General features: G+C 36.2%; 1 long non-coding RNA gene across 1 annotated transcript in view; it reads right to left on the reverse strand.

Annotated features, from left to right (window-relative positions):
- Positions 1 to 437: 437 nt before the first annotated feature.
- The window catches only part of LOC119877521, a 32,230-nt gene continuing 18,424 nt past the window's right edge, over positions 438 to 14,243 (reverse strand). The window contains exons 2-3 of the long non-coding RNA XR_005378213.1: positions 2,322 to 2,952; positions 438 to 1,309 (exon numbers count right to left, since the gene is read on the reverse strand). This is a non-coding gene — a long non-coding RNA (uncharacterized LOC119877521). The remainder of the gene's footprint in view (positions 1,310 to 2,321; positions 2,953 to 14,243) is intronic.

The following is a 14,243-nucleotide window of genomic DNA, read 5'->3' on the forward strand; positions in this document are numbered from 1 at the left end:
TGCAGAATCCGTATCTTTTTTCAATGAGGCATGTTGGCTTGATAACAGTGAGTAGAATAAGATTTTAGAAGTGTGTTATATAATATGTCAACTCCTAAGTCTTACCTGGCAATCTCATCTTTACATGTTATTTCTCAGGTCTTTCATCAGCCACATTGTTTTACATTCTAAAAATGGAATGGGGCAGCCCCAGTGGCGCAGCGGTTTAGCGCCGCCTGCAGCCCAGGGCATGATCCTGGAGTCCCGGGATCAAGGCCCACGTCAGGCTCCCTGCATGGAGCCTGCTTCTCCCTCTGCCTGTGTCTCTGCCTCTCTCTCTCTCTCTCTCTGCATCTCTATGAATAAATAAATAAAATATTTTTTAAAAAATTTTAAATAAAAATAAATAAAAAATAAAAATGGGATGGGTATGCAAAGATAGCAAAAGGGAAAAATAAAGGAAAGTAACTAGAAAGAAAAAAAATTATTTGGTTCCTGATTCTTTGGATCATAAAAATTAACCATTTCTACACCTTTCAATTCATCTCTCTCTTCTACATCTACCAATAGGTTTGCTTCTTCATCTTTGAAAGAAGGGGTGACAGAGAGGATCTAAGATCCCAGAAAGAGATATTCCAAACTGCTGACAAAGCACAGGCCAAAGAAAACAGTCAATACCATAATTATAAAATCACAACATTCCCCAAAGATATAATTGTTTACTTGTAAGATATGTTAAATATCTCAGTCCTAAGAAATATTCCAGAGCAGATATAACTTATTATCCAATAAAGAAACATCCATAGAAAGTCTGGCTTAATTCTCATTTTAAACTTGTTAAATATAGATAAAGATTGATCTTATAATTAAATGCTTCCCAAAATGTTTTTAAATTCCAAAAATAATCTAGTTAGTATTTGTTATGGATTCTTGATACTGTTATAACTTTGTAACAGTAATAGCAGAGACGTGGTTGGTCTTTCTGTTAGTTCTTGAAAGGATGTTAGCACTGATATCTCTACCATATGTAGGCAACAAATACAAATATGTGTTGGTCACCTACTAAAATGACAAATTCTGTAGGAAGACATAAAATATAAAGTCATCAGAAAACATGTAATGACAATAAGATATGCATTATCGTTATAAAGGAAAAACTAAATAAAGGTCAGTAAAGACAAAATTTTACATGAGCTCAAAAGAAGGACACATAAATTTTCCCAAAAGGGCATCAAGATGATCTTAAAATGCAGGTTCCAGTTTACCAGGCTTTCATGACAGTCAGCAAGTGATTAAATGGTGCAAAGCAGACCATTTCCAGCACAGAGAACTGAAGAGGAAGGAGAGTGAATGTGAAATTATTCATCTAGAAAACACAAAATGCCCTCAGTCATAAAATCGTCAAATGCTGACAAATCCTGCAAATACTGTGGCATGGGAGGTCATTCTTAAAACAGAAATTAAATATGTAAGCACCCAGCATCAATCATTTAAAGTAAAAGCCAATAAAACATAAACCTTTTCTAAGTTTCTGAGAAATAATGTTCATCTTAATATGAACATAATAAAATGGGCTATGGTTGGTAGACTCAATTCTAATTTGAATTCTGCGATCCATTTGCTGGATGCCTCAAGGAAAGTTACTTGACTCTCTTGGTCTCACCTGGACAAGGGAGATCATGAAACCTGTCCCCATAACTTGGTCTCCCAACCAAGTGAAGCTTTAGCCTCCCTCCATCAAACATGTGAAGGTACATCACGAACATCTTCAAGGGTTCTGGATTGGCATTTTGGTTAAAGTCTTGTTGCCCTCTATAAAAACAGAGGCCACCAGACCCCCAAACCACAGGATGAGAACTACGTGTGTTTTCTACTTCTTTGCAGCCTTGAGAAAACAAAGGATTCATTTCATTTCGTTTCAGACATCAATGAATCATGAATTAGGGTGCAGGATTGATGTGTGCTATGTGACATGAGGTGCACATCTGGAACACTTCCTTACTCTGTATCACATTTCAAAAAGTATTTTTTAAATCATCATGTAATATAGTAGGCATGAAATTATTTGAATAATGTAAAGCACTATCTAGCTATATGTCATTACTAACTTGTAGAATTCTTCAAAGAAGAACAACCTTTCTCTTGAAGGAATAAGAAACCCAAGTATAAAAATGTGGTATCATTGGCTCAATAATAAAAATAAAACAATCTGATAATGAGAAGTGAATGTACACAGGATGGTCACATACTACTCTTGAATAAATGAATGGCATGATTGTTTCTTATTGAATAATTACTTTGGGTGTCATTATGAGTATTAACAACGTTTTCTGAACACTCACCTTTTCCTATTTTGCTTTAATTCGAATCTGTGCTTTAATTAGGTGAATTTTTGAAGAAAAGAAAATAGTCCCACAACATGTGGACACATGTATCCGAGGTTTCAGTACGAGATCATGTGGTAACAGGGATGTTAATTTTCTTCCACCAAACAGCCACCTCTGCTAGTATCTCCAAATGACGCCGTTGCAGGCAAGCTCTTCATCAGCTGTACCGCTGTGACACAAGACAATGTGCAGCATGATCTGCTCTGTCACATCTGCTTGGTCTCTCACATATTTAACTCAGCTTTCATCTCTGGAGTGCAAAGATAATTATTTCCAGAAGTCACCGAGAAGAGCAGGACCACTGGAGGACACGGGTGCTAGGGATTTGCTTGACTTTCAACAGTAAGAAAAAGTGAAAATCTCTACAGAGAAGGACTTGTGAGATTCTACAGGAAGGATGTGTGTTTTACAGTCCAGTTTTCTGTGTTAGAGAAGGAGAAATCCACTATACAACAGAAAATCCACAGGGCAGGACGCATGCTGTGCTGTGGTCATTGCGGTGATGCAGAGAGCCCGTGGATATCCAGAAGAGCAAGGCCTGTCCTCAGTACTGAAAAGACTGGAGCAGTGCAGGTTCCCACAAGTCCTGTAGGAACAAGAAAAGGTGACTTTAACAAAGAAACATTGATTTAAACATTTCTGTAAGCAATGTGAAGATCTCATTATTCTGCTAGAATGTATCATGTGATAATCGAATTTCTTTTTTTCTTTTTTTATTTTTTGTTTGTGACAAATAATGAGAGTTACATCCAAGTTAATCACAACATGGGAAAAATACACAAGTAGCAGGGACATACTTAATGTTATCCTATTAAAACCCATAACTTGTAAAAGATAGGACATTGAATTTTTGTTTGCTTGTTTTTTTAATCGTTTTATTTATTTATTTATTTTTAAAGATTTTATTTATTTATTCCTGAGAGACACAGAGAGAGTGGGAGAGACACTGGTAGAGGGAAAAGCAGGTTCCCCACAGGGAGCCTGATGGGGACTTGATGCCCAGGCCCCAGGATCACACCCTGAGCCAAAGGCAGATGCTCAACCGCTGAACCACCCAGGCATCCCTCAAGTTTTTATTTAAATTCTAGTTGGTTGGGGCACCTGGGTGGCTCAGTTAAGTAGCTGCCTTGGGCTCAAGGTCATGATCCTGGAGTCCTGGGATCAATCCCCTTATCTGGCTCCAGCTCAGCAGGGAGTCTGCTCCTCCCTCTCCCTCTGTCTTTCCCTGTTTGTGTTCTCTTTTTCTAGCTCACTCACTCTCTCAAATAAATAAAAATAAAATCTTTTTTAAAAGTTTAAAAATATAAAAACAAATAAATTCTAGTTAGTTAACATATAATGTCATATTGGTTTCAGGAGTAGAAATTAGTGATTCATCACCTACTTATAACACCCAGTGCTCATCACAAGTGCCCTCCTTAATATCCATCACTCATTTAATCCACCCCCCGTCTCCCCTCTAGCAATCTTCAGTTTGTTCTCTACCATTAAAAATTTCTTATGGTTTCCTTCTTTTCCCCCCCTTCCACTATGTTTATTTGTTTTGTTTCTTAAATTCCACATATGAATGAAATCATATGGTATTCAGCTTTCTCTAATTTATTTTGCTTAGCATAATACACTCTAGTTCTATCCACATCACAAATGGCAAGACTTCATTATTTTTTATGACTGAGTAATATTATAAAATATATAATAATATAAAATATAAAATATTTTATATTATTTTTAAATATTTATAAATAATAAAATATTTATAATATTTTATATATATTGTATTTATATCATATAAATATAAAATAAAATATATGTTTTATATAAAATAAAATAAATAAAATATAAAATAAATTATAAAGTAAATAAAACATAAAATATATAACCTCTTCTTTATCCATTCATCAGTTGATGGACATTTGGGCTCTCTCCATAGTTTGGCTATTGTTGATAATGCTGCTATAAACATCAGGGTGCATATGCCCCTTCTAATCAGTGTTTTTGTATCCTTTGGGTAAATACCTAGCGATGCTTTTGCTGGGTCATAGGGCAGCTCTACTTTTAACTTCTTGAGGAACCTCCATACAGTTTTCCAGAGTGGCTGCACTGGCTTGCATTCCCACCAACAGTGTAAGAGTGTCCCCTTTTGCCACATCCTCACCAACACCTGTTTCCTGCATTAATTTTAGCTATTCTGACTGTGCAAGGTGGTATCTCATTATGGTTTTGATTTATATTTTCCTGATTATGTGTGATGTTGAGCATCTTTTCATGTGTCTGTTAGCCATCTGGATGTCTTCTTTGGAGAAACGTCTATGCATGTCTTCTGCTCATTTCTTAACTGGGCTATTTGTTTTTTGGGTGTTGAGTTTGATAATAGAACATTGATTTTGAAGATGATATGCTTACATCAATATTTCACCATTTTCATGATGCTAATCATTACTCGGTGAAGATTATCATTACAATAATTTATTCATGCAATGCATACTATATGCTAAACATTATGCTAAGAGTTTTACTTGCATTATCTTTTATCTTTTTAAACTTTTTGTTTTTTTTTAATTTTTTTTACGTTTTTTTTTTATTTATTTATGATAGTCACAGAGAGAGAGAGAGAGAGGCAGAGACACAGGCAGAGGGAGAAGCAGGCTCCATGTACCGGGAGCCTGACGTGGGATTCGATCCCGGATCTCCAGGATCGCGCCCTAGGCCAAAGGCAGGCGCCAAACCGCTGCGCCACCCAGGGATCCCTTAAACTTTTTGTTATGGAAGTTTTCAATATATATAAAAATAAAACAATATAATGAACCTCATGCACCTCATAACCCATCCTCTATACTTATACACTCAGGGCTGATCTATTTTTTTCCATACCCTCACCTTCTGAGTCCTCTTAGCTATATTATTTTGAAGAAAATCTTAAACTTTGCATGATTTCATCCATAAATACTTCACTAGAGAATGGCTAAAAGATAAGGATCTTTTAAGCAACATCATTTTTATATAATACCCAAAACAACCTTATGGAGTTTGCCCCATTAATAGCCCCATTTCCCAGATGAGAACATCAGAATTTTGAGAAGTAGAGCATCTTGTCCAAAGTGCCCTGAGAGTGCATGGCCTCCTATAGATTCAAATGCAAGTCTGTCTGAACCCAAAGTCAAAGTTCCCAAACTTTACATTGGCTCTCTAATGTAAGATAATTTCATGCTCTAGAATTTTTTTAAATATCTCAATACTGACTGGTACTTTATGGGTGATCACGACAAGGAAGTAGAAGTGCTCTTAAACATCTCAAGAATTGAGAATTGTACTCAGGGCACTAGATAACATGACTTTCTAAAGCCCAAAGTGGTCACAGAAATCACTTTATGCCTCTTTCTCTATTATCTTAAGTTCATCAAAACTTGTAACCTAGATATACAGACTCCCCAGAGTCTGGCTATAACATGAGAAAAGCCTCTGGTTGTTGGTACTCTGAGACACTAAAGGCAGAGAGAACTACAGCCAGCCCTGACATCCAAGCAGGTAGGCCAGGGAGAAGGCTGACCACAACGTGGGTAAATCCCACGAGGTAAAGCTTCCTACAACTTAGCATTTCTCCACAGCACCGTTCATAATCTAGGGAGGGGCAGACAACACGTAGGTGCTGCTGGCTCGTGACAGTTTTAGTGGTCGTTTATTTTTAATGTTGCCATTTCACACGGTTCCTTATTCCAATAGAATATATTTTAAAAATAATTTTCACACCTAAATATTTTTCTCTACAATGAGTTGCTTTGTCACTGTACTCCTCATTAAGCCGGCACAGAATAACTTCAGGTTCAGCTACGATGAATAATAACAACTATTACATAACATGGAATTTCTCAGTTGAAATAGAGCTATATAATCACAGCAATTTCCATGCAAATTATCCTAGACATCATGCTAGCCTAGAGAAACCTAACCAGCAATTTACAATTGCCAGATCACAAAGAAGGAGTTGTTGACGAGGCAGGCCCTTGGAATAGTCAAGGACTCAGCAAAAAGAGTGGTTTGCTTGGGGATGTGATGTCTGAGAAGCCTGCAATAATAGAAGAAAAAAATGAAAAAGCTTTGCTTGGGATTTCTAACATTAAATTTACATCGTTTCTACATTAGGCAGAATTCCTCCCCTTTCAGCACATTTAGACCTTGACACAAACAAGTCAAAAATACATGGTAATTTTCCATTTTCCATTTGGTTCATTAGCCTACTTCTTTGTAGGACTTGATTCCAGAAACAAGCACCATATGTGTACACAATAGATACAAATATGGGTAAGTCAGACTTGCCATTAAAATCTGGTAGAGAGATGAATACTGATGACTACTGCACATTGTAGTGTAAAATGTCTCTCCTAACAAGAGGAAGGAGAATATAAGTGAAATGCTATTGGGTTGGAGATGAGGGTCCAAAGGCAGGATTGGTATTATTCAACTGGAGTGGAATAAACAAATTATGGCATCTGGACGTTAGACCTTAAGATTCCTCCTATCTCCTTGTTTCATTCCTACTATTGCTAATTCTCAAACAAAGTATCACTGTTTCCAGGAGTCTTCCCATGACTCACTCCCCAAGACTGAATTCTTTGTATTCCCATATTTCTATTAATGCAGTATCTCCTACTACAGAAGTTCTTTGAATTCAGGGGTATTGATTTATTCATCTTTGCATCACTTTTACAATTCTGGCACACAGTATGCTCAAAACTTGGTTCAATCAATGAATAATGCTAAGTAAGATTTAAACTGGACTATAGCTCAAAGGAGAGGTAATATTAGAGATATAGATTGGGAAGTCACCGTCTTAGAAGTACTGGTTGTAAAGTTTAAAGTGGATGAGCTCCCCATGGGAGGTGGTACAAAGAAAAAAGTGATGAACTTCTGGTACTATCTTCCCAATGAGGCTTATTTTTATTGAAACTGCCCAGTTCCTACTTTCAATCTTCTGTACTCCCACTCGTCTCGTCCTCAGGATGCCTCTTATCCTGCTTTGAATGTTCTTTCTTATTGTTGACTTTAAAGATATTATATTATTTTTTAACTTACTTATTATATTTCTTGTTCCCAACTCCCTTTGTTAGAATGTAAGTTCATGAAGTTTGGATTTTGAACATTCTGTTCACTAATGCAGCCTACATACACAGAACACAGTAAGCAAGCACTCAATAAATATTTGTTGAATTAATGAATACCTATGTATATTTAGGGCAGTAAATAGTGAAGAAGAGAAATGCCTAAAAGAGCAGTCTCTCAATCATTCAATATGGTAGAAACAAAAGAAGAAAAGAAATATAATAAGTAACAAGTAGGTAGGAATTGGCATAGCCATGAAGTGTTTTAGGAAGGAGTCTGAGAAGAGATTTTTTGGATTGAGTAAATTCAGATCATTGATAATGACAGAACAGTTTCAGTGGTGATGAGTGAAGAAATCAGATGGCAAAAGGTTGAAAATGAAGCCAATATTGAGATAGGGAAGGGCATCTAGCATAGACCACCCTTTTAAGAAATTTAGTGGCAAATAGCAAGAGCAGTAAAAAAGAAATTTGAGGTAGTAACAGGAATAAGAAAATTGTACATAGTTTTAAGACAAAGGACAAATGACCATCTAGTTGAATGCAGGGAAAAATGCTAAAACTTAAGAGATGGAAGATGTAAAATAATGTTAGGGGAAAACCCCAGAGGAAGCAGTCAGTGATGATAATACAAGCATAGGTAACTTTAAGCTCCCCAAGTAGTCAGCAAATATTTTCCTCCAAAACATAATCAAAAGGATAAGGCAAGTTCTCTACTGACAGATTATTTACTGATAATAATCAGTGCCTAACAGATAGAGTAGGCTCAATCTGTAGAGAGAATATAAATGGTTTCATGTTGTATGGTGCAATTTTCTGCACATAAATGCGCAGCTCATGTCCATACACGCTAACTTTAACCGCACATGAATATCATCAATAATGTTGATCATGAGTCTGGGTCACAGCATAATTCATTTCACTACTCTCTCTCTGCATGGACACCAAAGATGCAATACAGCAAATTCGTTTGTTCAAAAGTATTTGTGAGCTATCTACTATGGACTCATCCCTGTTCTAGGCCCTCGGGCTATAGCAGTGTGCAAAATAGACAAAACTCTCTGCTAGAGGAGAGAAACAACAAACAAGATAAATAAATTATATAGTGATATCTTAGATAATGATGTATGCTTAGAAAAAAAATAAAAACAAAAACAAAGGAAGAAGAAGGAGGAGAAGGAGAAGAAGGAGAAGAAGAAAAACAAACCAGGAAAGAAATAGGAAGGGTAGAGTTAAGAATTTACCCTATTTCCAAGCTAGCAACTAATCTACAATAGTTTCCTAGATGCTAGCAGAAGACACAGACTCCTGGGCCAGAGTCAAAGGACTTTATTACTCAGAGTAAGCAATAGCCAGAGAACCAACGTGCACATTTCCTCACAGCTGAATTCTCACAGGGTGATAAGAAAAAGGCCAGATAATGCCTGCACATATAGTGGGTTACATTATAGGAAAGGAACTCTGAGTTTAGGGAAGCCAAATCTTTTAAAACACATAGTGAGCCTTCCTGATCTTTTCTCCAGAGGGAACATTACCTTTCTTATATTGGAAGCAATTATGTCTTTCTTTGTTTTACAAGGCAAAATGCTTTCTATATTCCAGGGATATTAGCCATACAAACATTCTTAAAAAGATAGGCTAGAATAAACAGTTATCACTATTTCACTCACAGGATGTACAGAGAGACCCATGGAGAGTTGTCTCCCAGCAATATCAGCTCCTCATTTCTACAAAGTATGTTCAATCTGTTTCATACAGCATTTTTATTAATGCTACAACCAACAGAATGCCAAGAAGCAGGATGAGGCCAATATTGATCTTAACCATGCCACTCAAGGTTCAAGACCCAACCATAGGAACAAATCCCATAAACCATCAGAGTCTACCTGGAAAGTCAGGTGATTTTCTCCTCAAGTTTTTTAACCTAACTTTGCTCAAGGCATCAATCCAGGTACAAAAAGAAGTCTAAGAGCAGTCATACCTTTTATAAGCACCCTGATCAATGAGTTAAGGCTAGCCTGAGTGACTTTCAGGACCAAGTTGCTGTCACTAATCACTTTTGCCAAAGTCAGGCACCAATTTTCACGCCAACTTTTCTAAATGAGTGATTCCCAAGGGGATAACTTCAGTTATAATAAGTCAGTTATCCCTCCAGGATACTTTCCAAAAAAGAGTAGTCTCATTTGAAGAGATCTTTCCCTGTAATCTAAGGGCTACATAATCTACTGATGGTGTTTCTTTAAACCCTTGAAGGTCATTTATGATCATCCTGCTGATGCAATTTGCCTTTTGAGAAGGAAAGAAGCAAGTTAATGCCTGGTTTCTACACAATGAGCACAGCTCCTAGTGGTGCATGTAGTAACCATGGGAAGGAAGTGTTGCTTGCCATTGTTAAAGGGCTCCAAGTGGGACCTACATGAGTGACAAAGGACAGGATGATGGTGACTCTGAGTCAGCCTTCCAACATGAAGGACATGCAGATAAAGTGACAGATAAAGTGAGAAGTTGGAATAAAGACCTGAAAAAAATGTGAGATTGGAAGGTGTTTTTTGGATATCTGGAGTTGAATCATTCTCTTTTATTCATACAAAAACATAGTGAAGAAAGCATGGCTAAAGAATACTTGACTGAGAAGTAAGAAAGGTGAAAGCCAAGCCTTCCTCCTGACTATTGTGCAAAGTAGCATAAGATCCACTGGAATTTTCTGTTCTCAATCTCGTCTACAACATGAAGAGATCAAAGACCTTTCTGCCTCTGTGATTCCATGTTGATCTATACCAGCAGAAGTCCATGGTATGGAAGAGTAAATTTTTGGATCCTTATCATCAGTAACATTCTGTACTGGAGAATCTGGACTCTAAAATCACTCCCTTGGATAAAATGGCCAATTCTCACCACTGCCACCTCATCAAGGGCTGTCATCCCACTCTGATTTATTATTTCTCATCGTACTTAAATCAATCTGAAAAAATATTTTATTGCTTTTTTGATTATTTCCCTCAGTAGAATGTGGCCTTCATGAGGGCAGGAATTTTGTGTCTTTTTCACTTCCACGTTTCTAGCACCTAAAATAGTGCCTAACAGATAGAGTAGGCTCAAACTTTGTTGAATGTTACTGTTTAATTATGAAAATACTTGATATGTTAGCTTTCCTATTGAGATGCATGCCTGCCTACTTAGAATTCATTTTCAAGTCAAATAGATTCTAAGAACATTTCTTAATTATAATTTAAACATCATCTATATCCTTATTTAGAGGCATTTTGCTAAGGTAATATCATTTTAATCATGTTTCTCACTAAAAGAAAAAAGAATAAAATAAATTAGTCATGTGATTATACTGCTCTCATTGTTTCAAATTATTTTTTTAAGGCTCTCTTTTAAAAAAAGATTTATGTATTTTAGAGAGACAGAGAGAGCAGGGGGAGGGACAGAGGGAGATAAATTCAAGCAGATTCCCCTCTGAGCCCAGAGCCTGAGGCAGGACTCAATCTTACCACCCCGACATCATGACCTGAGCCAAAATCAAGAGTCCCATGCTTAACAGACTGAGTCGCCCAGGAGCCCCCAAATGATTTTTTTTAAATTTGCTGATCTTTAAAAACTATATCTATTTTAAATTCATTGACTTGAGGTGGAAAACCAGGTTGAATATCCTTGAAAATCTAATGAAATAATATATTATTTCTCAGGATGAATAAAATAGTAAATAAGGAATTGCTTTTAACCATCTACTTTCATTCACATTTTTCTTCTCTCAGGGAAACACCAGTTTATTGATTTTGATCATTAACCTGAATTAACAGATGTCTTACTCATTAGTTGTAATAACAACTGTAATAATTTTCTGGCATTTCCTCAGCTGTTTAACATGTAAAATGGAATAGATTTTTTTATTTTATTTTTTTTTTCTTTTTTAGGAATAGATTTTTTTAAACCTTCCATTAGCATGACCAATAAAACTAAATAAAATAGAAGTATACGAACAAAAATAAAAATTGAGTCAGACCATACAGTTTGTGGTCAATTTGTAAGTTCTGGAATTGTATAATTTGAATCCAGTTCTGACACTGACTAATGAGCTTAGATGAATTATTTAAGAGGTATAAACTTCACTTTCTCCATATGTACGAACTAGGTTAATAGTAGTACCAACCACTTGGACTGTTAAAAGCTAAAAGAGATAGCAGTTGGAAAGCATTTATCATAGAATCTGGCAGGAAGTACATTTTCACTAAATCTTTGGTATTATTACCATTTTAAACTTCAGCTGGCTAAACATCTTTATCAAAGTATCTTCCGGTGAGTGTAAGTCTTTACCCAATATCTCACATGGGTTTGCCAAGAATCTACTAAGCTAGCAATATCACAGTCATAAATATTCATTATGTTGCTGATATAGCCTATCTTAGGGTCGTTCCCTAGAAACAGAGCCCAGGCAAAAGCAGATGTGCTAATGCTTTATTGAGGAATGCTATCCAGAAACATAGGCATGAGGGAAAAAGGGTTGAAGATCAAATACAAATAGTCCTGGACACACAGTTTCACGATGAACTGATTGCTCATTTTTACAAGATAGCTTTAGTGTGCATTTATGAAGCTACTTAGTCTCTAAACAGTCTTTTTATGATGGAGGAAGAGAGTAGAATTTATCTACCAGCCCTCTCATTGTTCAAAATTTGCCCCAAGGGCATTATTAACACTTGTAAGTTGCACACGCACAGGTTCCCAGTAGATCCCTTAGTGTCTTGCTTCTCAGATAGGGAAACCACAGGGCTAGAACAAGAGGTCAGTGAGGAGGTGAGCTGATGTTTTAGGGGCACGCCCATGAATAACATAGGAAATAGAAAATAGCTACCACAGTAAGCTTATTTGTCTGTAGAAGCAGGGACACCTCCCTTCAGACAGCAAGACAAATGCGTGGAATTGGAGCAGTGCATAAACTGACTCTGATATACACACTAGCTAAAGGAACTCAGAGTTAAGGGATATAGGACTAAAAATCCCTAGACAAATCAAATCATATCTCTTTCTCTTCTAAATTAGCTGGGTCTGGGGTATATCAAGTTTCCCTGAATATCTGAAGCACTCACAAACAAACTCTATATGAGCATCTCCATTAAACTCCCAGAAATCTGGTACTATAATTGGTCTTCAATTTTTTCAAATGCCATTTCATTCTCTGTCAAGTAAATGAGCAAGAATGTCAAACATTGAACCCCCCCGAAAAAAAAAATTTAACTGAAACAAAAACAGTGCAGTTAGAAAACATGCTATACAGGAAGAAAAGAACCTACCTCATCAACTGTTTTCAAAAACTATGCTAAAAGTTCCTCATATTAAATAACTTGTAGACAAAAGTACCTTTAAGGCTTCTGTATAAGTTAATATTTGGTATATATTTTACTAAGATACAAACCAGAGCTATTTGGGGGTATATCATATAACTAAGAATTATTTACTTTACCTCAAAGAAAATAAAATAATGGGAAAGTTTTTAAGATGTATTCTTATTAACTTTGAATGGAAAAAGAAGTTGGGATGAAAGTATTAAGATTTTTGGAAGATAATGCTTAGCTCAGAAGGATCCTGCCTTAATCTGTTAGATTGGCTTCAACCAAAGCTAGATAAATTGCCACTGTAGTAAGGTAACTTTGACTGGAAAATGGACAAAAATAACATTAGTTTTAGAAATTAGAAAGACTTAAAGGGCCAGTGGTAGACTATATAATTTGGAATAGTTCTCTGCTATGTATTAGAAAGTTTGGACAAAATATATAAAACATCTTTAAGACATAGGGAAATGTTAGAGAAAAGTTACTAGTTCAGAATCTTGAGATACAAAAGAGAACCAGAAAAGTGTGCCCACCTTTGTAACCACTTTTCACCTTTTCTCCCCTAATTTGAAAGAGGAAGAATGAGAGAGTGAGTGGTGTCCTTCCTTGATAGAACATTAACAGCCCAGAGCCTGCCTAAGGGAGCTCCCAGTTTAATCTTTACCTTCAGTTAAAACCCTGGAAGACTGTACATTTAGATGATAAGGGTGAAGGACAAGGATAAGAATGAAGTGTAGTGGATAGCACTTACAGGAATCACAGCTCAGTTTAAAATCATCGCAATATATGATGTTGGATTAAGATGATTTCCCAATCTTGTTAATGCTCCCAGATGCTTAGTAAATCCTCTCTGGAAATTAGAACACTATCTTCTTTTCTAGAATGTTTTTAAGGAGAATCTGTAAACACATTATCTGGGAATGAGGGTTTGGGGGAAAACAGACACAGAAAATAATGCTACTGAAAAGTAGCAAAAACAAACCATAGAAACAAATAGGAAGTCCAAATTTTTAGTTAATACTTACTTAGCTCAAGGATATAAAAGATAAGATTTTAAACTTAAGCAAAGAACTGAAATCTCTTTCTTAAAATAGAAATTTCAGAACAATCAAAAAACTAATTACCAAAATTCAGATCTCAATGAACAGGTCTTACAATAAATTAAAAATAATTGAAGAGAGAATTAGCAAACTGAGATGTAGGTCAGAAGAAAATTTTCAGAATGAAGTATGGAGAGACTAAAGAATGAAAAATACAGAAAAGAAAATAAGAATTATAAAAAGACAGTATAAAACCCTAACACAGGGATGCTTGGGTGACTCAGTCGATTAAGTGTCCCGACTATTGATTTTGGCTTAGGTGGTGATCTCAGGGTCACCATGAGATTGAGCCCCATCTTGGGCTCTGCACAGAGCTTGGAACCTGCTTAAGATTCTCCCTCGCCC

The sequence above is a fragment of the Canis lupus genome, chromosome 25, assembly GCF_011100685.1.
Source record: "Canis lupus familiaris isolate Mischka breed German Shepherd chromosome 25, alternate assembly UU_Cfam_GSD_1.0, whole genome shotgun sequence".
Taxonomy (NCBI): Eukaryota; Metazoa; Chordata; class Mammalia; order Carnivora; family Canidae; genus Canis; species Canis lupus.